Source organism: Lagopus leucura, unplaced genomic scaffold, assembly GCF_019238085.1.
Source record: "Lagopus leucura isolate 7727_CA_CO unplaced genomic scaffold, USGS_WTPT01 Super-Scaffold_100002, whole genome shotgun sequence".
Classification (NCBI taxonomy): domain Eukaryota; kingdom Metazoa; phylum Chordata; class Aves; order Galliformes; family Phasianidae; genus Lagopus; species Lagopus leucura.
The window spans coordinates 60,157,427-60,181,034 of NW_024962263.1; positions in this window are offsets into that span (position 1 = coordinate 60,157,427).

Genomic DNA, 23,608 nt, shown 5'->3' on the forward strand with positions numbered 1-23,608 from the left:
TTAAAAATTTAAAAAATAAAATAGCATTAGAAAAGTTGAGTGTGATATCCAAAAATGCTTTAGGTCTCTGAGTAGAAGTGTGTATTCTTAATACAGAGTTCTTATTTTATACAGTTGGGCTTCTTTTGATCCATTTAGGTCCTACAGCAGCTCAGAGGACTGCGACAGGGATTCTCTTAAGCCAGAGCAATGTATATGGTGAATTTAACTTCATGGAGCTGCAGTTGGAATCTGACTTCAAGCTGAATATTTGTACTTTTAGATTCATTCCTGAATTAGGTAGTCAGCTGTTTCTTTATTCCAAACCTCCTACCTCCTGCATCTTGCCTTATTTCTCCAGAACGCATTCTCTCAGGAGTTTGCTTCCCACGTGTTCTGTGCCTACATACAAAGCCTCTCTGTTTCTGAAGGTATGCTTGCCCTCATCTGTGAACAGATGGATTTTCACACAAAGCTGGAAATCGGCAGGATTTATAGACTCTTCACTACATCTTGACTTTATGCCACAGCTATATCTGTCAAAACCCATCACAGAAGTACTTCAGAGACTGCTTTCTATTCTATTTATCAAGTTCTTCAGCCCATCGCTGACAAAAGAAGAGAATAAGAGTTTGTTATTCAATCATAAAGAATAGGTATTCCTAGTGTAGCTCAGATAAAATGCCACTGGTTGTGTTATTAGAGCAGACAATTTAGACCAAATTGAGTTCTTGTATTTGTGTTGAGGTTATGATTGATGTAGCACACTCATATCTTGCAAACTTAACATCTCTCAGAATACATATATACTCAGAAGGAAGCATTATATTTTATTAGGAGCATAGTGATTATGATAAAAAAAAGGTTTTGTATGCTAATACAATTCCACCTAAAATGTTTATTGTAACATCTGGTAGATGTGTAAGAAAGAAAAGAAAAAGAAAAGCATTTCATGACACTTGTACTTTCTGTCTCTAAAAAGACCTTTTCAAAAGAAAGGGAAATTAATAATTTACTTCTAGTGAGGAGAAACAGAAATTTCTAGAAATTGGCTCATAATTCAAAATTCAGTTGTAGTTTAGGATTTTTGGTAGTTCATAATTCTTTTTGTCAGATTATTATCAAAAATACAGCTTTTGTTTCTGACCACAGTACAATAACATTGCAACTTTTCAATTGGTCCATCCCTTTCCAGAAGTAAAAATGCTTCTGAACTTCACTGTCAAGTTTATCTTACTCTCAGGGAACTAAAGGAAAGGTATACCTGTGCAGTGTACACAGTTAACCAGGGAAGTTAAAATATGAATTATTTTATGCAGAAAACTATATCAGATAGATAAGAAATAAAGTAGATATGCTTTTATATTATTTGATGTACTGGGCGAGTTAAGATTAAGGTAAAAGTAAATATGGAAAGTAGGTAAATACGGAAAAAGTAATAGTAGAAAAGATAGCATTGTTCTTGATACGGATTTTTTTTCCAGACTGTACCAGCAAATTGGTTGTATGAGATAAAAATATTCCATGTAAATTCACACATAGTATATATATAACATAAAGAAAATATTAATCTACCTATGCCACAGAACAATGTACAGATCCTGTAGGCAGGATTGCACTGCTGTAAGTACGGCAATCCCTCACAGATCTTGAGATCTTGGGAGATTTGGAGAGCAGCTGGGATGCTGGGTTGCAGTCTTGTGTACACATACAGTAATAAACGTATTCTTTGGATTCGTTCCCCATCCTTCCTCAGTAAATAAGGAACTGTTACTTAGATTTTATCCATATGTTCATCAGAGCAACATGTGTTCCTCTATCTTCTGTCCTAATGCTTTATGTAGGAAGTACTAAGATACCGCTAGCTGACCAGGATATGGGAGCTGCCATTTGGTATCTCAACTAGCTCTACACTTCCCTGAACAAACTGCCCTGGGGTACAATGTAGAAGCCTGCCAGCAGGAGTCCCAGACTTTATTTGTTATGCAGAGACTGTCCAGGCAAAGCTGCTAGTGTCTGCTGTTATTGCTACCATAAACACTCTGTGGAGATGGGTCAGATTATTGAGAAAAATATACATAAAAGGATGGAGAAATTCTCCCCCACTTGGCATAAAGAGGCCATGCAGTTCAAAAGCTGGTGGCCAGAGCTTTGTTTTCAGCAGAATCCTGCACACTGAAGATCTCCTTGTTACACTTTTCCTATTAAAAGATGTTTATTGCTTGTTATTCAGGAAAGCTAATGGCTAAGAAATTTAAAATAGTAGTGCTTTAGCAATTGCATTTGTTTTTTATTCTCATTAATATTGTATTACATAGGGAAACATGTAACTTCTACCTTTCCCTTGTAACATATAACTACTCTTTCTGGTAGGGCACCATAAAGCACATTGCATAACTTTGTTATATTCATATCAAATGTGGACTCTGAGTCTAAGCAGCAAGACTGTAAGCCATGGAAAGATTTTACACTAAAGAATTTACATACATTATATCCATGATTCATACTGCTCCCAGGAGAAAGTCCCATTCAGTACACCAGTCAGGAAAGGACACTGTCAGAGCCTCAGGAAAATTGCTATATTTAGATCTCTAAATTATAGGATGCTGCTATTAGCATGAACTTCGTTATCATTAACATTATGATTAATAGTGGAAGTTAGAACTGCTGGAGAATTTAACTTACTCATCAAGAAGTGTTTTCCCAGTTTCAGCAACTGGATATGTGAGAGAGCTTGCCTACAGAACATTCTGTGTCGTGACATGGCATTTATAGTATAATTATAATACTAGAGCCTCCACCAAAGTGAGGTAAGTTATTCCCATTTCGCCTTACCTGAGGCATTTCATAGGCTGTACTTTAAGATGCGGAAAAGCAGTTTTATTGAGCTTTGTGCTGCACACTCTTTTCCTGTCTGCAACATCTTTGAGCATCTACGATGACACTATGACGTGCTCATTGCACCACAGGACTCCGTTCCTTCACAGGCCCTTAGGCATTATTATAAAACAAAATATCTCATCAGTCGTGTTTTATACCAAGATCTATATGCCTACCTCATATTTTGTACTTCAGCTCGTGGATTTCTGTTTCTGGTACTGCTTTCAAAATCAAAGAGAAAATTTTTCAGGGTCATGGACAAGATGTGAGGAAATGAGCTTTATCCTCGTGGGACATGATTTTGTGCCAAAAATTAGTGATTTGACCTATTGTTATCTTGCCATTTGAAGGAAGGGGAAAAAAAAAATTAAAAAAATTTAAAAAAAGCTATTTGAAAATCTGCAGGGTCTGGCAGATATTTGTCCACATCATTATTTAATAGCCAGGAGCATAACAAAAATGTCTTTTCATTTAAGCAACATTTATCAGCTGTTGCTTGGTGACTGCCTTGGGCTCCAAAAATTCTGACTAGCTCATGTTTAATCAAGAGCATTATGCATTATGAAAACAGCTTGTATTTTTAAAGTTAACTTTATCCTGCTCTAAGAAAAGGGCATTGTCCTGCAAAAGTGTGGCCTGATGTATTTCCTTTGTACATCCCACTGACAAAAAAACTTCTAGAAATTACCGAGGGAGAAGTTTAAAGCCTTTATCCCTTAAACGCAGTCCTGTGTAAGAAGAAGAGTGTCTCCTGTTCTTAATTCAGAAACACCACCTCTGCACCAGCAGGATCATTTGAATTTAAAAAGCCACTTAGGCCAGTTGGTAACAGAGGAATATTTCTTGTCCAGTCCATCCAAATTGCAGTCCTTTTAGCACTGGCTATCTTCAAGAAAAACTAGCCCTGCTGTTTTGCTTAATCTGAGGTATGTGAAAAGCAATGGAGATCCTGAGAAGCAGAAATACCTCTCAACACATCGATCTGCATGTTATTATTATAAAAGTTCCTCCTTTTTAGTCTTCAAGGCTGAGCAGGTCCCATGGCAAGGCAGAGTAGGGCTGTGGGGAGCTGGAGGCCAGCCCTTTCTTGGCCTTACTGGGCCAGGGGCTGATGAGCCCAAAGGCTGACATGGGCTCCTGAGCCCTGGTCAGGGTAGGAGAGTCCTGTGGGTGGGCAGGGACAGGGATGGCTAGGGGTACCAATAGGCAGATTTATTCAACCTCTGTGATGAAGAAGAAAGTATTAAATCGGCACAATCTGAAGTAAACAGAAAAGTTTCACTGTGAAACTTCCGATATGAGGAGCAAAAAGCAATGCGTGTTTTAACAGTCACAGATAGTAAGAATTTTTGTGCATATTTTTAACAGTCACAGATCTTAAGAATTTTTTATCAAACTGCATTTCCTGCAGCCATTGATATTGAGCAGCTATACACATAGTATTTGTGCAAGAAAGGTATTCGTGCACTGCTTTCCTGCCTAGATTTGGCTAAAGCTCAGCTATGTACTGTTGCTTTCGTAGCCAGCAGTTTGGATTTTTCTTTAAATAAAGTGTCTGTCAGGAGACCATCAGTGAAATTATACGAAGCAGGAAAAGACATGTTGGGGAACACATTAAGAGTGATGATGTGAGCCTCAGCTGCCTTGGACACGGCAATGGCATTTGTACCTGAGGACAAGTGACATACAATAATGTTTTAACAGCCAGAGTTTCAGAGATGAATTGCACTCTCCGACAGGGTATAAATGATCAGAGATCCAGGGCAGTTGTAGTTTCAGGTCACATTTGCTTTGGTTAATATGGAACTAGACACTTCTGCTGTAACCTAGTCTTAAAGCAAAGAGCTGGATATTAAGAGCTTTCATTTTCTGTACAAGTGCACGTTAATGCATGGGCTTGTTCAAAAGAAGTGAGCGGTAACCATTTTCAGAGAATTTCCAGCGGAAAGTTTCTCATAGAGCAGCTGTTGAAATCCATTTCATGGGCACGGACTGGGCTTGTCAAAATATTTTGACAGGAATGAATCTCAATGTTTTGGTTCAGTTTTACCTTATTTTATTTTAATTCAAATCACACCTGTCTCTTTTGTTTCACCATACCTGTCTCTTAAGCAGTTCATAGTATTAGTAAAATAAGTGCTTTGTGAAGGAAATCATAAACATCATCATTTTACAAATGAGGTACTCACAACAAGGTAACAAGACTTGCTGAGGGTTTAAAGTTTTGAAACAAGACCAAGTAATGTTTCATTTCAAAAGTCAGATCATTTACTTTTATTCAGATTCTGGACAGCATGAAATGGCAGTGTATCAAAAGAAACCCTAAGGATGCAGTTCAGCCCTTTCATAATATCTGTCTTCAAGAGAAGGCCAGAAAAGCTTAATCCAGCCATTTCTAATATCCTTATGGTAGCTAACTCTCACTATGTCAGTGAGATGTTTTCAGTGATAAATGAACCACACTAAAAAAAGTCGTGAACCTGGGTCTCTTTCTCTCTAACAAATGGCAGAGCTGCCAAGCTTCCAGCCTGAGTTTATTTTATCAACATTTCCAATTTCTCTTTCAGTCAAAATAAGACTGTGGGACCATCTGAGCAGATAATTGTGTAACTGTGAAAGTTCAGAGCACGCGGAACAAAACAAAATATGTTTTCCCTCATTTATGCAGACTAAACATATTGTCAAGGTTCTGAAGCAGACAGTCCAAATTTTTCACAAAACACTGCAGTTTCCCAAGCAGCCTGATAGTGGAAGAATTGCACCAAAATACTGTCCTCTCTGTAAGTGCTCATCAGAGGGAAGACTGCTGAATATTTCCAGTGTGTAATTAAGTGCCGACATCTGAAAAAAAATATTTTGCATATTCTAGTATTGCTAGCTGAAGCAACTTGAAATCACTGGTGAGCTTCCCATAATTATAATAATTTAAAAATAATTATGTATCTGAGGAATCCATTCTGGATCCTATTGCTTCCATTCTTTTCACAGAGGACTCCATTCAGTTGCCTACATAGAGACATCTATTATTATTTGAGGGGCTGTATACAAGGCATTTGCATGAGACTCACAGAAGTGACAATGCAACAGCAGCTGTTGCTCTTCTGTAGGGGGCCCAGTTGGGATCCTGTAGGGTGTTCAGAATTATACTAGGGAACTCTGTAGAGGTCACTGAATCATAGTCTGACTGTCACATTTCCAAGTTGTTCTTCACAATTGTGAAGGTTAAAAGCCTGTGAAAGCTGAGCTGCAGCTTTGCATCAGATATTTTGAGATGTTTGATAATCCCTGCTGTTCAAAGTAGCAGTTTCAAGAATATTATGACCAAAAGCTGACTTCTCTGAAAAGCTTTCTCCATAGTATACATTTGCTTTTAAATCCTTGTTTTTAAATGAGAGAGAACAATTTAATAGATATGTTTCTGAATTGGGGCTTAAAATTGGTGGGTTTGAAATCCAGACCTGCTAAGAAATTTTTCTGAATCTGCATTTTAAGTGTTCACTTTTTGTATGTTTTGACTTCTGATTGCCCAGAACAAAATCCCCTATTCTAAATTCCAGAGCTGCTTAGGTCTCTTAACTTCAAGAGCAAGATGAAAATGTTTTGTGCCTGTGAAAATCAGTGGAGGACTGAAAACATGTTTTACCTTTTCAGGTTCTAAAATACCATGTCTTCAAAATGTCAGTCTGTCAGATTACTCTTGGTTTTTGCAGTTTCCATTGAATTACATTTCAACCTTTAGAAAAAAAAACACAAATCCATGGTGGGTTTACCAACTCATTCACCTCCATGCTCCATTATGCCTCTGGCATTCTGATAAAATACGTATTTCAAGGGAGGAGATATTCTTGGTAGTTTTCCATTATCTTTTGATAATAATTCACATGGGAAAGAAAATGAGTTCTTACTTTGTAACTTTTGCTAATCCAACCCAGAACATCCAGGGGAGGGCAGAAAGGGGTTCAAGATCTTTGTTTTCCATTTTGTTTATTCTGATATTGTAATCATACTCAAGCTTAACCCAAAACTGAAATGAACACTTAGTGATTTGGTGTTCTTTTCCTTGCTGGTCTTCAATATTCTCAATGCTAAGCTCTGCTACACAATGAAATACAGATCATGTTTACTAACTAAGAGGCCAGTAAAGAGCAAGCTTTTTGGTTGAGTCTGTTACAGAGCTCCTACAGTGCACCTCTTTCACGGCACGTGTATCACACTAGATACTTCCTACAAATTGCAGTCACTCAGTCAGCCTCTGGCTCATAAGATTAGAAAAAAATGGAAAAAAAATGGGAATTTTAAATCAAGTTATATTATAGTGGCATAATTAGTTGCAGAGAAGAGGAAGCCTTGTTAATTCTATTATTCCTTCTCAAGTAGCTAATATAAGTCAGCATAGTCTTATCCTCAGTATAGCAGATAATCATTATTCTTAATGTAGTGAAATTGGCCTCATTTTAAACACTCATGGGCTTTGACTTCGATGAAAAGATAAGATAATAGTGACAAAAGTAATATTCCTTTAAGGATGTTTAGGAAATTCTGTTAATATGTGGGCAATCTTTTCATGGCTAAAATATTCCACACATTCAGCTTACAGCCTTCAGTCACAAAACTAATGAACTAACATTAGCACTTCTCTAAGCAATATTCTCTTTCATCTCTGGAGAACTTAGAAAGTTGGTATAGATTTTTTACTAAGCCAAGCAACTTAGAAACCAAAATACCAATACATTCACTGGGACTTTATGAATATGTAACTATATGTTTTGATTTAGTAGCTGTAGGTTTTTCAATTTCACGTTTAAAAGAATTACAGCAAAGTGAAAGAAGTCATTCTGAATTAAGAAGACATTTTGCTCAGCATGAAAAGAAGAATCTTATTGTGCATTTGCTATTATTTTAAAAAGTAACTTCTAAATTAAATCAGTTTCTTTTAAAATGTCAGAAAATAAAGTTTTCACTAAATGAAAATTTAAATTTTTGCAAAATAGGTACAGCTTACCTGAATATTTCAGGAGTCACAATGCTGCATTTTTTGGCAAATAAGAAAACAAGCACAGGTATTTAGGCACGGAAGGGTGTATACAACTGCCCCGTGATGTTTACAAAATGTGTGAATGTTAATTTCCACATAACAATTGCACCTCAGATGGATACCTTTGAAAATTTACTCAGTAAGTCTTCTTTCATTTTCTGCTTCTTTATACATCTGTACTAAGGTCACTTAAAGTCCATCCCAGCCATATGATAAAGAAGCTTTAAAAAAAAAAAATGTTTTCACAATGCATTAGAGATAATCTGAGTGTGAATCCTAGAGGCTCTGAAGAGATCAAACAAAATAGGTCTTTTTATTTTAACTAATACATTATTCTCTTGTGGAGTAGTTACAGAGATACAAAAAGAGACATTATTTTGAAATGTTATGAATTGTGTTAACCAGAACAAAATATACTTGAGGTCTGCTTTGAGAACTTGAGGCAAATGCTTCATCTTTCACTTGGCCTTCATGTGATGCTGTACACTGGGGTTTTTTTTAATGTTGGTGCTTGATTAGTGCAGTACCCTTAATCTCACAGTGTTTTATAAGAGAAAGAGCAGATTTAAAGCTTAAGGGTTTCAGTAGTTCCAAACGTAAATAATGCTAAGCATACGTAGGTCTCTCCAAAAGTAATGTCTTCTATTTATTTCTGTGGAAACTACAACAGATGCAAAGAGCACTGTAGCACTATTTGATAGAGCAAATTCTCAGGTAAAAAATACTATTTTTCAGCACCATCACCACCATTAGCTATGCATTTTTGCCAGCAATGTAGAAGAGCCTTCATGTGACACTCATAAAAATTTCCACCAGTGGAGGTGGTCCACTGTAGCTGTTGCTATTGCTGGAGTGCACCACTCGCACCTCACTGTACTCGCATTCACTGTCGAGTCTCCATAAACATTCAGCAAGTGTCGAGGAATGTCAGTGGGTGCTGTTTTTCCCTCATGGAGGAGTTCAGTGACACACCACTGCTCCATCCGTACTTCCATGCCAGACGCCATTTTGTCAGGCTGCCCCTCTGCTGCCATCTGTCACATGGCAACGACATGTAATGGAGTATTGGTGGGAAGGTGCATCATCTACTGCCGTACCACCAACAACTGTTGTGGGCCAACATAATAAAACAGGAAGCATTACTGTCGGAGAAGCCCTTGTGTAACAAAACATTATGCACATCTCCATCTGTCTGTCCTTTCTATGCAAGGTCGTTTTCCAAAAAGAAACTTACAGATTTATTGTAACAAACATTGTGAATTATGCCTAATTATATACCTATTAATGCCACACCATGATAATTCCCTTTAAATAACAAGTGTCAAAAATGCTTGGAATTAATAACTTTTTTTGTCTTCTAGAAATAGTGTTGATAGCTAAAAAACATCAGACAAAATTGTCTTACTCCTAGTGTTCCCTCGCCAGAAGAATTTAATGTCAGCGCTAATACTAATTGCCTTTCACCCCTGTGCTCTCTAAATGAATCATAATCTCTTGCAACAGAACAGATTGCCTGGATATGTTTGGGTCCTCAGCAGCTGGTGGTGACTGGGAAGGCCTGGGGAGTTGCCTGGGGAGGCTCCATTGGTGAGTGAGGAGGCTGGGAGTGAGAAGGGGCAGAACTCACACAGCCCCCAGAACAGAAAGCTGCCCAGACTGCATGGCTAGGGGCAACCCATGCTGCAGTTTCTCCCTGGTGTTCCTGGGGCTTCTTGACCCTTCTGATCCTCTGCAAAAAAGCCAAAGACCAGAACATGTGCCACTCTGAAGTGTTAAGTTTGGTTATTTGAGGAAATAGCCACTCAGTTTAGTCGATATTGATCAAAACAAAGAACTATTGTAGTCTAAAATACATATGTGCTAAAATTGCAGGTGGGCAATGTGGGACATTTTGCTATCATAAAGAATGATTTTCCAAAAGCCCCACACTCCATTCTTTTGCCTCCAAGAAATTGTTTCCATACATCTCCTGCATCTCATGAGATGAAAAAATATATACTTAAAAGTTAAGCTACTGAGGTTTTACCTTCAGTTGTCCTGCTGCTTTTTGGAAAGGTTGATGGAAGAGGTCGGTAAATCTGAATAAGGTTAACCAGAATGGACTGAAATGTGCCACGTTGTCTGACACAACTAGATTCTCATCTTGTGCAACCTGAAAGTACAATGTAAGCTTACTGAAGTCTGGGTAAAAAAAAATTGTTTTTTTCATCTTAAATTTTGAAGTCATCAGATAAGAGATTGTTCTGTTAAGGTCATCCTGGAAAACCTTTACCTGTCATATTTTTATGATACGGTGAGAACAAGCACTTGGAATATAGGTATTTCAGGATCACTGTTATTTGGCTGGTCTAAACATCCAGAGAATCACAAGTTCCACCACAGAAGTTGCTTCATAAATCAGTAGAATTTGCTCTTTTCTCATCCATATTTCAGTAACTATTGCTCCACCATGATAAATTCTTGTTGTGGAATATCTGTCACTGTAGATTGCATCTGTCCAGTCTTTAGAGGTGCAGTGTAATGCCATAGATCTTTCCAGATAGTGTGATAAAGTCTTCTCCTAAAAAAACATTGAGTACCTTTCTACACAGTCATTTGTAAGTGAATTAGTGATGTGCAATAAATTTTAAGTACATTTGCTGCATTTCTATATTGATTATAATAGAATCAGTTTTGAAGCCTACATGGTCTGAAGCCAGAAATCACCTCACATGCCCTCATAGCACAAGATTATGATCTGCCAAAAGCTCAGCTACATAGACAAGCAGGTCTCATCCCCAGGGTGTGCTGTTGCATGGCCATGCAGATGCAAGGGTATGGGCAGGAATTTGAGTGGTTCAGTCAGAATTCAGCCAGCAGCTATGAGGGGGAATAGTTGCTGTCTCCTTAAATCTCAAGGCTTTTCTCCTTGTAAGTACCATGGAAAAGGTGTTGTATAACCAGTGTGAGTTATTTTATCTTTGCCCATAAAGTTAGACTAGCAATCTGCCTTGCTCTCAAAACAAAACACATTCAAGAATAAGATGGAATTGCTCACTGCTTAGAGACATCTGGCATTTTCTTATGGAAGGTGGACTAAGCATTAGGAAAGGAGTAAGCCCTGTTTAATAAGAGAAATGTCAAAAAGCCTATGTACTTGTAATTGATACTGAAAAGTAGAAGACAAACCTAGGCGATTTCTTTAACTTAATACTGTTCAAGGGCACTTCTCTTTATTCCTGCCGTTCCAGAAGTCAAAGGCTTCTTGCATCAATTATAAGAAAAGCTAATGAATGGAGAAAGCATGAAGTCAGAGCAGGACAGGGAAGCTATTTAAAAGTGCTTGTCTTAATCCCTTCCTTCACTCTTTCTCTTCTCTCCCCTCCCTCCTGCTCCTCAGCCTCTAATAACTCTGGATATTATTTTCTTCCACAAATTTTGCATTTTAATCTTCTCTCTATTGGCTCTCTATATGTTTTCAGACTGAATTCATTGTTGTATTGAAATACCTTACTATCTTGCATTAAACACTGTATCTAAAAGCTGACAAGTAGTGTTTGTTCCCCTATCCTTTCTCCAGAGATAGAAATGAGCCACATGTGAGTTTTTTGAAAATTCACATACACTAAATAATAGTGTAATAATACATTGTTAATCGCCATGTAAGAAAGCAAAGTGAAAGAAATGTACTTTTTATGTAGGCTTGAAGGTGTCTGGTATTCTTTTATCCAAATATATCAGTGTCCCAACTCCATTCTTCATGGAGACAAGCTTTAGCCACATCATTCCTTTCCTCCAAGAAAGAAGAGTCATCAGCTGAATACATTCTTGTATTTTTGTCAATCTTGTGAATACTCCATTTCAGCCAGGAGATGCTTTACCGATGAAGACCCTTCACTTGGGTCTACGCTGTACAGAGAACAGTGTAAAGCACAGTGGCCAGGCTTGACAAGTGTGCAGTGGCCCAGATACATCCTGCAGTGCTAAAGCTTGTTGTGGACGTATCAGAAGGTTTCATAGTCAGAGCCTATGAGGAACAAAGGCCTGGAAGCTGAATTTGGACAGTAAACCATATGCATGGCGCTTCGTTCTGTTCTGCACAAATACTTGTACTGATGCAACAAGCTGGAAAAACTGAGCCTGAAACACTCTGAAGTATGTTTTTGCTGACAGACTTTCACTGTTTTAAGTACAGCAGATTTAAAATGCACTCTTAAATGTCACCAGTGAATGTTATAGAGGTCTGCATCAGCCATTCCCTTAACATATCCATTGTTTTTGCCTTAAGTCTTTGGTTTCCACGTTGTATTTAGCATTTCTTTTTTCTTGCCGTATTCCTGTGCTGCATCATCAGCAGACTGAATCTCAAGTATTCATTAGTTCCCAGAACGCTGCCGACTAGCCAAGGCCATACTTATGTTCTCATCTAATGGATTGGAAAACAATTACTTTGTTCTGTTTTTCTTTATTTTTACTGCTTTTCAGTTAAGTAAAGGGGATCAGATCATAAAAGAGAAAACTAAATGAAAGTCTCATCTATCTCAGTTCAAGTTTTATGTCAACCTAATTGCCATACTAAAAACATAATGCAGCATTTCAATGTTATGAAAAGGCTATAGTCTCTCAACAAACTGCTGCTTCTTTTCTTTATCATGGGCAGTTATTTCAAATTACCCATATGGATCCATCATTAATTGGAGGAAAAAAAGGAGCACTGAGCTCATTTCCCCAATATTTTCATTTTTTTTATTATGTGTCTCTCAAATTCTTTTATTTTTAATGTAAGCATTTTTTGTGCATGAGACTCAAACTTTGTTCATACTTTACAAATTTCATGTACTCTCACTTTCATGTTCTTTAATCGTATGTGAAGAGTTTGGATTAGTTCTATTAATCCTCTTTGTAATGTTAAGTACTCAAATTAGGTATTTTCATATATATTCACTTCCAGTAAATGTAAGCCATCCTCTTCAATCTGTTAATTGAAACCTAAATATTTGAAGCCATTTACTATTCTAACCATACTATAACTTACCCAGTTAAAATGAATTATGGCACTGTATGGATAATGAATACAGTACAGTGTTACTTTACATGGCTCTACTTTTCCATAGGAATGTGATCTTTAACAAGCTAAAAACACAACTTGCTCGCTTCCTTCCCCTTATCTTCAGGATGAATTCATGTGTATTTTTTTCAAGAAATTTGGTAAGCTTATCTTAAAATAAGCTAGCCTTTTAGGATACAAGAAGATTCAATCTGTGACTGTCAGGCTTTAATTCAAAGTTGGTGGGTTTCTTCCAAACACACAGCTGAGAAACAAAAGAAACAGAAATTAGAACATGGAAAGGTTCCCAAGAACTGAATGTGACAATTCATTTTGACTCTGATAGGGTGTGTTGATATATATACCTTTAGATTATACCTTTAGATATGCAGGGGTGGACTACATTTCTCTTCCTGGCAGCAGGACATAGGAGGAACTAGAGGTACTGCAAGCCACAAGGACTTTGCTACTTCTCTCCATTTTCACCTGTGTTGCTGCTGCTCTCTAGCACCTGGGCTAGAGCACATGAGCTGAAAGAGAGGGGATATCTTTATAAACAAAATCAATTATATCTTGTCTTACTATTGAACAGTAAAGCAAATAGGGATGAAAAATATTCAGTTTCTCTAGACTTTGTTCTGCTACAGTCTTCTCTATGACCTTTGACAAGTCTCTTGCTGCAGCATCCTGCCTTTTTGGCAGCATTTGAAAAGAAGTAGTCCTACAGTCATGCCCAGTCTTGTGCAGCATGGTCATAAGTAGAGGGCTTCAAACACAAGCTCTAAGCTGTTTATTATACCACTTGACTTTGGGAAGCCTTTGAGCTCTCAGTAAGCACTTCCTTTACTTCTAGGCAATATCCTACAGAAAGCAATGTACTTGAGATTATTTTTATTTTACTAATTTTTATTACCACATTAAAGTTATATGAAGAACTTCTATCCAGTCCCATACCTGTTGCAGTCTCACCACATTTGACGCAATCTTTTTAAAGCCCTTTAATAAGTCATACTGAAGCATTTATTAAGGTGATTTAAAGGTAATGAGTAACTAACTTTAGATAGGAAATCTGAGGCAGTGCGTTCTGAAAAATCTGAAAGGGATTGAAAAGATCATTGTAAAGGATAACTAAATAAGGAGAGCACAAGAACCTTGAAAAACCTGAACTTTCATGGAGGGAAAGTGAAATTTTCCAGTATTGGGAAGGTGAATAATTCTGAAGCAAATGTTCTGTTTTGTTTTGTTTTGTTCCCAATGGGAAATGTTTTCTTATGTTCTTCCCTGTGGGTAAAACACTGTCATATTTATTTCAGCTTAGTTGTTGCTATTGGAATTATGTTATTTGTAATGCAGAAAGTGTTCTTGGTACAATAATTAGCTTTCAGGGAAAATAGCTTACACCTTTTCAGAGCATATGTAATTAGAACGAAGGAAATAGATTCCACACTACTGCTGCCGTTTCATTACCGAGTAATCATTTTTATCTCAGCACACTAGTCTTAGGAAAATGGCTGTCTGTGGTCAGATATGCTAACATCCTCACATTTACATTAGAGTTTTTTAATAGCATGCTTTTTGAGATGGGAAAATAAATGCAACTGAGTTTTGGGTACCTTGGCTTACTGAGAGATTGGCTGAGTTTAGAAAATCAGAGCATTTTGTCAGTTTGTAGATAGGATATCGCTAAAACAGATTTCAACAAGGAGCACACATTTGGTGCTTTATATGTCTTTTTGTCAAAGGAGTTGCTTCTTGTTAGACAGAATAAAAGCTGACTGGCAACTTAGCTGTGGGATGCAAAAGCACTGTTCTCAGTCTTGGAAGTGCATCCCAGCTCTGTCCTGACTAATTGTCAGAATGAGTCTATGATGCCATGTATCACAAATCTCCTATGTTTTGATTTCCACCAGAAGAAAATTCTGGTTGTTCTCTCAGTCAGGGCTGGCAGAGAGGCAGAACTGCAGGGCACATTGCAGCACTTTTATCCTGAAGTTCAGACCTTACTTTGCTGTTCTTAAGCTCTGGTCTGTCTTGTTTGTTTAGAGAGAGCTTAGTGCTGCAGTTCACATAGGGTCATTCTGCCCACGTGCAGTCTCTCCAAGGAGACTTTCAAGTAGAAAAACAACAGGAGAGTTTAGGTACCTCCAGATAATTCTTTAAGCACTGTACTTTTAAAAACCTTTTGGGCTTCAGTACAAATATCTATCTAAAACCAGTTGCAGGTACTTTCTTTTGGCTCTGGCCATGTGCTCCAACTCACCTTTAATATCCACTTTCATACTCAGTACAACTGATTAAAACTCTTGAATTTCACTCCAGAAAAATCCTTACATCCCATTGATTCCAAGGACTCTCCTGTACCTCCCTTACAGCATACATGCTTGAATTATTATTGCATTGATACACCATTAGTAGTGAAGCCCAATAGCAAAGATTAGGTTAGACAGAAAAGACAAATAACACTTCAGGAGATAGCTATGAGGCTTATGGTCTTCATCAGGTGAGCATAACTCAAAGAGGCTGAGAGGAACATTTGCACTTTGTTTGGAACCTTTTTTCATACACTGAGGTCTTTTTACTTAAAGGGTCCTCTCCTCTCTGCTTGTAATGCTGAATGTCTGCTGTGCACTAATATATAAAATAGAATTCAGTGTTTCTGATCCATAGAACCCTTAATCTTATGCAAAATAGTTAGCTCCACAGGATAGAAAACTTTTAACTTTTTGTGTACTAAAAAGCATAGCGTGCAATGAATAGGAAGCTCATTTCTACTAGAAGATAGATAATTGTGGAGAGATTTGATTTGTGCTATTTTTCTGAATAATGTAAAGGATTCAGATACCTTGTTCACACAATTGCTGATTCACTTGTAAAAAGTCAGGGGCTAATCTCAGCTGCTTGTCCTATAGCAACGGTAGGGTCAGCTTTCACCAGAACTACTGTGTGTTACTGGTTCCATCATCCAGCTGCTAGATTCTCATTTCTCTGTTGTTGTCACCTTGAGGAATACCTGCCTGCCAAGGAGCAAAGGGGCAATTGATAACTGGGACCAACAGTAAGATATTTTTTAATATCTTAAAAGTAAGTTACAAGTGCTGGTTTCAAAGAAATTGGAACAATAGATATTTTCTTATCTGCAATGAAAATGGCAAGCTTGTAGCATTTTCTAGCAGATGAGAAAAAGTCTGAAAATCACTGGGGTTAGAAGCAATGTTTCACATATTTTTTAAAGCTAAGATGATAGCGTAATTTAGCTAAAGAAGCAAATCTGATTGCACAAAGTAGCTGAGAATCTTTCATACCCACAAAGCAAATGAAAGCTTTCTTGGAATAGCACATTTATCACCACCTTCACTAAATAATATTCAACAGTCTAAATCTTGTGTGCAAAACCAGCCCAGAGCCTTGAGTTTCACTTAAGAAATGAAGAGGAAACCCATTAATGAACCAATTCACGTGATCTTGCAGTATTTGTCTTTTATTTTTTGCAGGCAGTTAGGTCAGTTGTTGCATGGTAGCACCTGCCAATAGAAGACTGTGGAGGTGGATAATAAGGCTGTTAAGGACCTTACTAAAGAAGCAGATTAAAATTCTAAATTTCTTTTTAGGCTTCAGATAGGCCAGCAGTAGAAAGCTTCTAAATGAAATTTCTGGACACTGAGGATTCTGATTCCTTCCACAAGCAAGGGTAATTGAAGCAAAAGCAAGAAAGTGTTACTATTATAATAAGAGCAGCAGATAGCCTATTGTACTGAAAAAGACATAAGAACTTCTAGTTTGAACCATGAACAAGCTGTGCTTGTGAACCCCTGACCTTCACCAGCAGCAACAGCCCTCACACAACCATGGAAGCACTATCCAGGAGGAAGATGTGTGGGAGGATGAAGGCTCCACAGCCTATATCCAAGAGGATAAAGTCTGTAAACAGACTTGGAATCTCAGTACTTTCAGAGTTAGCCACAAAACTATACACTCTGACAAGTGAAATCTCCCCATCATTTACTTCCCAAATATGCCTCCAGAGTAAGTGGTTCATTTAAAAAAGATATCGAGGCTCTGGAACATATTCAAAGAAGGGCAGTGAAGCTGGTGAGGAGTCTGGAACACAAGCCCTGTGAGGAGCAGCTGAGGGAGCTGAAATTGTTTATTCTGGAGAAGAGGGGGCTCAGGTGTGACCTTATTGCTGTCTACAACTGCCTGAAGGGAAGTTGTGGTGAGCTGGGGGTTGGCCTCTTCTCTTACATAACTAGTGATAGGACCAGAGGGAACGGTCTCAAGTCGCGCCTGGGGAAATTCAGGTTGGATTTCAGGAAATAATTCTCCAAAAGAGTGGCCAGGTGCTGGAACAGGCTGCTCATGGACATGGTGGTGTTCAAGAAGCATTTAGATGTTGTAATGAGATACATGGTTTAGTGGGGAAATATTGGTGATAGGTGAACAGTTGGACGGGATGATATTAGAGATCTTTTCCAACCTTAGTGGTTTGATGATTCTATGATTCTATTTCTGCCCCATACTTTAAAGATCTATTATGAGCTTTTTAATGTTAATGATTGGGAAGTACTTAAGCACTATCAGGATGGAAGACAAAGATGGAATAGAAAGGACTTTCTTTGCTGCAGTTTCCATCTCTGGAGTAGTAGAATTTATCTTCTGACATATGTCTACCATACCAGGAAATGAGAGGAATGCTTTTTTCTGGACTCAAAACTCAGTCCCGGGCTCTGAGCCTTGTTAATGGCCGAACATTATCCATCAATTGTGTGAGTTATACCTTGAGATAAGAAATAACAGAAATCAGATCTAGGGAGAAAGAGGGGATATTTTATTCTAGGGATGATGTACATTTATAAATGATAACTTAAAATTTATACGCTTTCTGAGGAAATTGATGTTGGCTGATCCTCTTTTGAGAAAAGCAGTGATTCATCAGAAGTTCAGAGGTTATCACTTAGTACAGAACTTGGCCCATCATCAGTTGGAAAATCAACATAATGTGCTGATTTACCGCTAGCGCCTTAGAATTAAGCGTGGCCAGGCATGTATTTTAGCAACGTATCTTGATTCTTGAAAAATATTTTAAATGAAACCTCAATTGCTTGAATTGAATAACTGAATTCAGAACAAGGATTTTAAAAATGCAGTTTATTGGCAAAGATTGCATTATGTTTTCTTAACCATTTTCTTAGCCATTCCATCAGAATGGAATAAGGATAGACTTAGGATAGCAGGAATAAGGATGCCTGCCAATCCAAGAAGCATGAAAAATGAGATGCCGTTTTGCACACAAATCAATAAGCTAAGTAGGAAATCTCAGTTCTCCCAAACTGCCTGTGAATCTAGCTGCTAATTGACTGAATTAATCTCTGATCCTATTTCCACAAAATTATATGCTTAGATTAGGGAGAGACTGGCAGAATATTGCTTTAATGAACCTCTCTCAGCCATGAACAGTTAACTGACCATTAATTTTCAGAAGGAAAGGAACAGGCTCTGCACTTACAGAGAGAGGAAAAAAACTGGCAACAAAGGAGGCTTTTAAAGAATTGCTAAAAATGTGATTAAATGCACTGATGAACATCATAACTTTTACCCATCTGTGCATGTACTAACATTCCTTCCCTGAAATCTACCTTTGTTCATGAATTCTTCACAGATTTGCTTTCTGAAGGTATTAATGTTACCCGACTTTTTTTCTGAATACTTTGTATTCTAAATACGAGATCTGTCAATGAAAAATACTCTGAGCAATACTTCAGTTGAGAAAATGTAGCAATAGGTATGAAATAGAGAACTGTTAATGTGAAAGAAAGGTGAGTATAAGGATGAGAATAGTTTACATTTGCTTGAAAATATGTATATGCTAAAAATGAACTGGGATTTCCTCTTCTTTCTATATACGTAGATGAATGCTGTCATCTTACAGTATTTGTCTATGGAGTTACAGAGGACACAGAGAGGAAACTACTATAGGAAGGCAAAGGACAGTTAAGGGTAATTGTAATAGGATTTCTATATATAGTAAGGATGTGAAGCCACTTTTAGCACTTACTCATTCTTTCCTAAAACAGGATGACAAACTGTCTGATGTTTCTTCAAGAGCATTTTAGAAGAGAACCATTTTTTAGCATTATTAGATTATTACTTAATACAGTGCCATGCATTTGGTACCAGGCTATTAAAACAAACTTGGAACATAGATATGAGGATGAATTAAAGAAGTACAAGAAATGGAGCCTAAAGGAATAGAGGCAGAGCTAGAACTAGATCTAAAGAAGTCAAATAAGATTTCTGTATGAATTTATTTTTTATCACATTTGGAACTTGAGTGACTTATGTATTTACCTTCACCTGATTAACATATATAATTCTAAAAAGATTTTACAGGTTATGGCCTAATCATTAACTGCTAGATGTAATGAATATCTAGGGCTGGGTTATGATATCAGAAAACTTATCATGGAAGGTTTCTGCACCAGCAAAGGGACTAGGTAATTTTCATTTATCATTTGTATAGTTCAGGAATACACATGGAGTTCTATACAATGAAGGAAAAGGTCTGTAAAACTGTAAAACTGTAAAACTGTAAAACTGTAGTGAAGTATAGCACCTGAAAGCCATCATGCACAGGATAATAGTGCTTGGGACAAGATTTTCAGTGATGTCAGTGAACAGAATATATAGCTTAGTGGCTCCTTTTTTTTCTACACAAACACATACGAAATTGAATCAACTAATGTGCTTATAAGTAATAGTCAGCATTGTCAATAGTCAGACAGAGGGAACTGTCAAAGAGAGTACTCAAAAGCTACTAGAGGTGAACGTTTGCCATTATATCCTATTATACAGGATGATGTTTTCAGAACTACTGAAACTCCTTTATTGAATTATTATCTGCTAAATCATGAGTAAATCATGAGTTATCCCAGGATTTGCTGAATGCAGTTCACAGTAAACATGGAGTCCTCTCTCTGTTTTAGATATCTATCCCTTTGGTACCTAACAGGCTGATCCAGGTCCTGCTGAAATGAAATTCCCAGTTGGAAAGACTGTGGCCAAAAGTCAGTGGGAATTTTGTCAGGGGGCCACATTTCATCCACTGACTCCTAGTGGAATTGGCCATAACCTCATTCTGTAAGTTAAAAAAGTAGCTTACAATTTATCAATTAATTTCTTGCTGCAGTTGTGCTTAGTGCAAGCCTGAAGGAAAAAAAGTCTGACCTCAACATCTATATGTGCTATTGAGCGACAAAGCTACTCCATAAAAAAGCACCTTTTATTGGCTGTGCATGTTTATCCTTTCCATAGCACAACTTCAGTATTGTTAGTTTTGCATTATTCATTTGTGCTTTTGAATCTCAGTCTATGTGACATAGGACAATACATTTGATTTGTCTGGGCTGTCAAGGCAGAATATGCTTAGTGACAGATAAGTCACATAAAATGCTTCTTCTGGGGTCTGTAGCAAGAAGCTGAACAGCTAACTGGCATTGCGCTGATTTGAGCTGTGCGTGCACAGTGCTGATACACAGAGATTCAGTCATCAGCCAAGGGCTTAAGGATAAATTCTCAATCAGGACTGCTCATTTTGGCTTTTAATCACAACTGGAAACAGAATTAAAGCAACAACAACAAAAAAGTTTTAAAAAACAATTAACTTTCATTTGTTAATTCTCTGACGTAAATAAAATGTCAAGTATTTGTGGTCTCCAGCTTTTGCTCTGTAGCCTTACTTAGTCAACATCCGAATTCAAATTTTTAATGTCAGAAAGAAAGCTTTTCTAAACAAGTGTCCTTGGCCAAATGTTAATGGCGTGGTTCAGGAAGCAGTCCAAATAGCCACCAAGCCTATGAGGAAGCTTTCTGATTCATTAGCGTTTGCTGTTCAGATCAGGGAAAGGGGAAAAATCTCATAGGTTTCATGCAAACTTCTCCTCATACGGCTTAGACTCAGCTTTCTTGAGGATAATCCCTTGAAAAAAAAAAAATCCTATTTTTTTTTTTTTGCCACTCCCTTCCTATGAGGGAACTCTGCAGTATGTTGTCTAAAGAGAGAGTTGCTTTTCATACCTGAAACATGTGATAGAGCACAAAAGTATGAGATATCTCCTGTTCATGAAAGGTACAACTAGAGGAAGAAGGGACAGGGTGTTTTCTCTGGAGTATGGGAAACAAAGTCAGAAGAGGCAGGAGGAATGACAGCTGTGACAAGCCTATTTTCAGAAGTTCTAATTGGTATGATGGATTGCTATATCACACTCTCTAATAAAGTCTGGAAATAAATGTGAGCATAATGACACAGATTTCAAAGTGAAAAAAGCATTACACTTTCTAAATATGTTTTTCACCTCAGAACTGTATCACTTAGAATTCACTTTTCAATCATCCACATCAACGTACGTGTTCAGCGACAAATTGTCCCAGTATAGTGACTGCAGCTGCAATTGTAACTTCCTTGCCCAAGTGAATTTATTGCGTTGGGAAGGAATCAGACTGATGGATCTCAAAGTGCTCTATTTATCCATGGAACAAGTGACAAGCTTCTCTTCTTTGTAGCCGTCTTCACATTCTCAAAAAGAGCAGTCCTGAAATTCCACCTAGAGCAATGATAAATACTTAAGATACAAGGTCAGAAATGTACTGAAATTTGTCTAATGGCAATATCCTATTCAAGCAATTTTATATCTTTCGTATCAGATGATTAATGGCCTTAGGGCTTTAGATATGTGCTGTAGAATGACAGTTCTACGATGTAAATTTGTTCTAATGTTCAGAAAATTAAGCATATGCTGAAGCCAATGGCAGGAAAGCTCATGTATAAGTCCATGGGGAAATATACTCCACCAATGACAGTTCAGAAAGGACATTTAATTATTTATCTACCCAAAAGTTGCAAAAAGGAGTGAATACAGGGGTAAGCAAGGAGCTTTCAGCCCCGCTTCAAACACGGGATACTTCAATTAAACCCTAAGTTTCTCTAGCAAGTCATGTTTGTCTGTACCTCAAAGAAAAATTGCCTAGCGTTTTCTCTTCAGATCTGCATCTGTTCCCAGCTCATGCCCCTCTCTGCCCTTCAGAAAACGCGGTCAATCCCCACTCTGTAGCTGTTATCTGCTGGCATTAACCACTGCTGCTGGACAGCAGGGCTGAAAAGGAAGAGCTTTCTGTGGCTGTGCACAAGTCTAGAGCCCAATTCCTTCCTGTCATGCCTGCACCTCACTGCATAGGCATTCTGAGCAGTTCCCCAAGACCCTTCCCACATGTCTGCATACTACAAATGTTTGCATGCAGTTGATTTCCTCATAGCTGGTGACTTTCTAAGTGTCCTTATGACTATAGCTTCAAAATCTTTTGAAGCTTGGCTATTACTGATTTTCTTCTGCCATATCGATAAAACTTACGAGAAATCAGCATTTCAGAGTTTATTTTATTATCTGTGTTGTCACTTAACAAAAGAAAAATTATGGTCTTCATGTACAATTTATGGTAATTTTGCTGTGGCTTTGTTCTTTCTGTGCTAAAGTCAATTTCTGCCTTATCCAGCAAGTCATAAGGTGTGACTTTCAGTATTTCATAGTAACATGCTGTCCTTGTACATGGAACATAAAGCTGCTCTTCAGAGTAGAATATTTTCAGCACTGAAATAAAAACAAAAATTATCGTAACTGCTTTCCAAGTGTTATATCATTTACTTCTGACCTACTCGTGTCCTTTTATCCATTTACTGGGGGAACTTTGAAAAGCAGTAGAAAATATTGTAGCACAGAAATTTCTGCTTTTAACCCTGCTAGTTGAGAACTAATGCCGCTGAAGACAGTAGCATAGGATTAGGTTTACCGAAGCATTAATCCTCCAAAGTTGCTGTGAATGTGGGTTGCTGGCAGTACATCTTCAGTGTTATGCTTCATAGTTCTACATGCAAATCACTGCTGGTAGGAAAAAAATACGGCTTTTCTGACTAATGGCTTCAAAAATTGAGCCTAGAACTTAAGCATTAAGAAAAAATATTTCTAGCCCAGTGACTTCTAGTGATAGACTGTGCAATCTGCATTAACACATTGAAGCTGCAACCCAAGCCAGCACCAAGGGCAGGTATCTGCCACATGTTCTTCAGCTCTACTGTGGTAACTGTGAGAATGCCTCTAGTTCGAATCTGATCTGGTACTGCCACGGAAAAGAGAAAAAATGTTAAAATGGGCAACTTTAACCATTCCGCTGTCTGCTGGAGGAGCAACATAACAGAGCACAAGCAACCCAGGAAATTTCTGAGCAGCCTTGGCTGCAGTGATTTGGTGACAGCAGAGTTCAGGATCCTGAGAAGAGAGATCAGTGTAAATAGCAGAACCACAACTCAGTATGTCATGATAGACACTTTGTATGTATACACAAATATATAAAATATATGAATAAACAGCCTGTATTCTTGTCACGTATCATCGAGGAAGGATGAGATGAGAGACAGCCTTGAAGATAAAAGGTGTCAAGTAGAGCTAGTTGATTATTCAAGTTAAAACCAGGAAATTCCACTTAAATATAAGAAAGCCTTTTTCTTTTCTTTTCTTTTCTTTTCTTTTCTTTTCTTTTCTTTTCTTTTCTTTTCTTTTCTTTTCTTTTCTTTTCTTTTCTTTTCTTTTCTTTTCTTTTCTTTTCTTTTCTTTTCTTTTCTTTTCTTTTCTTTTCTTTTCTTT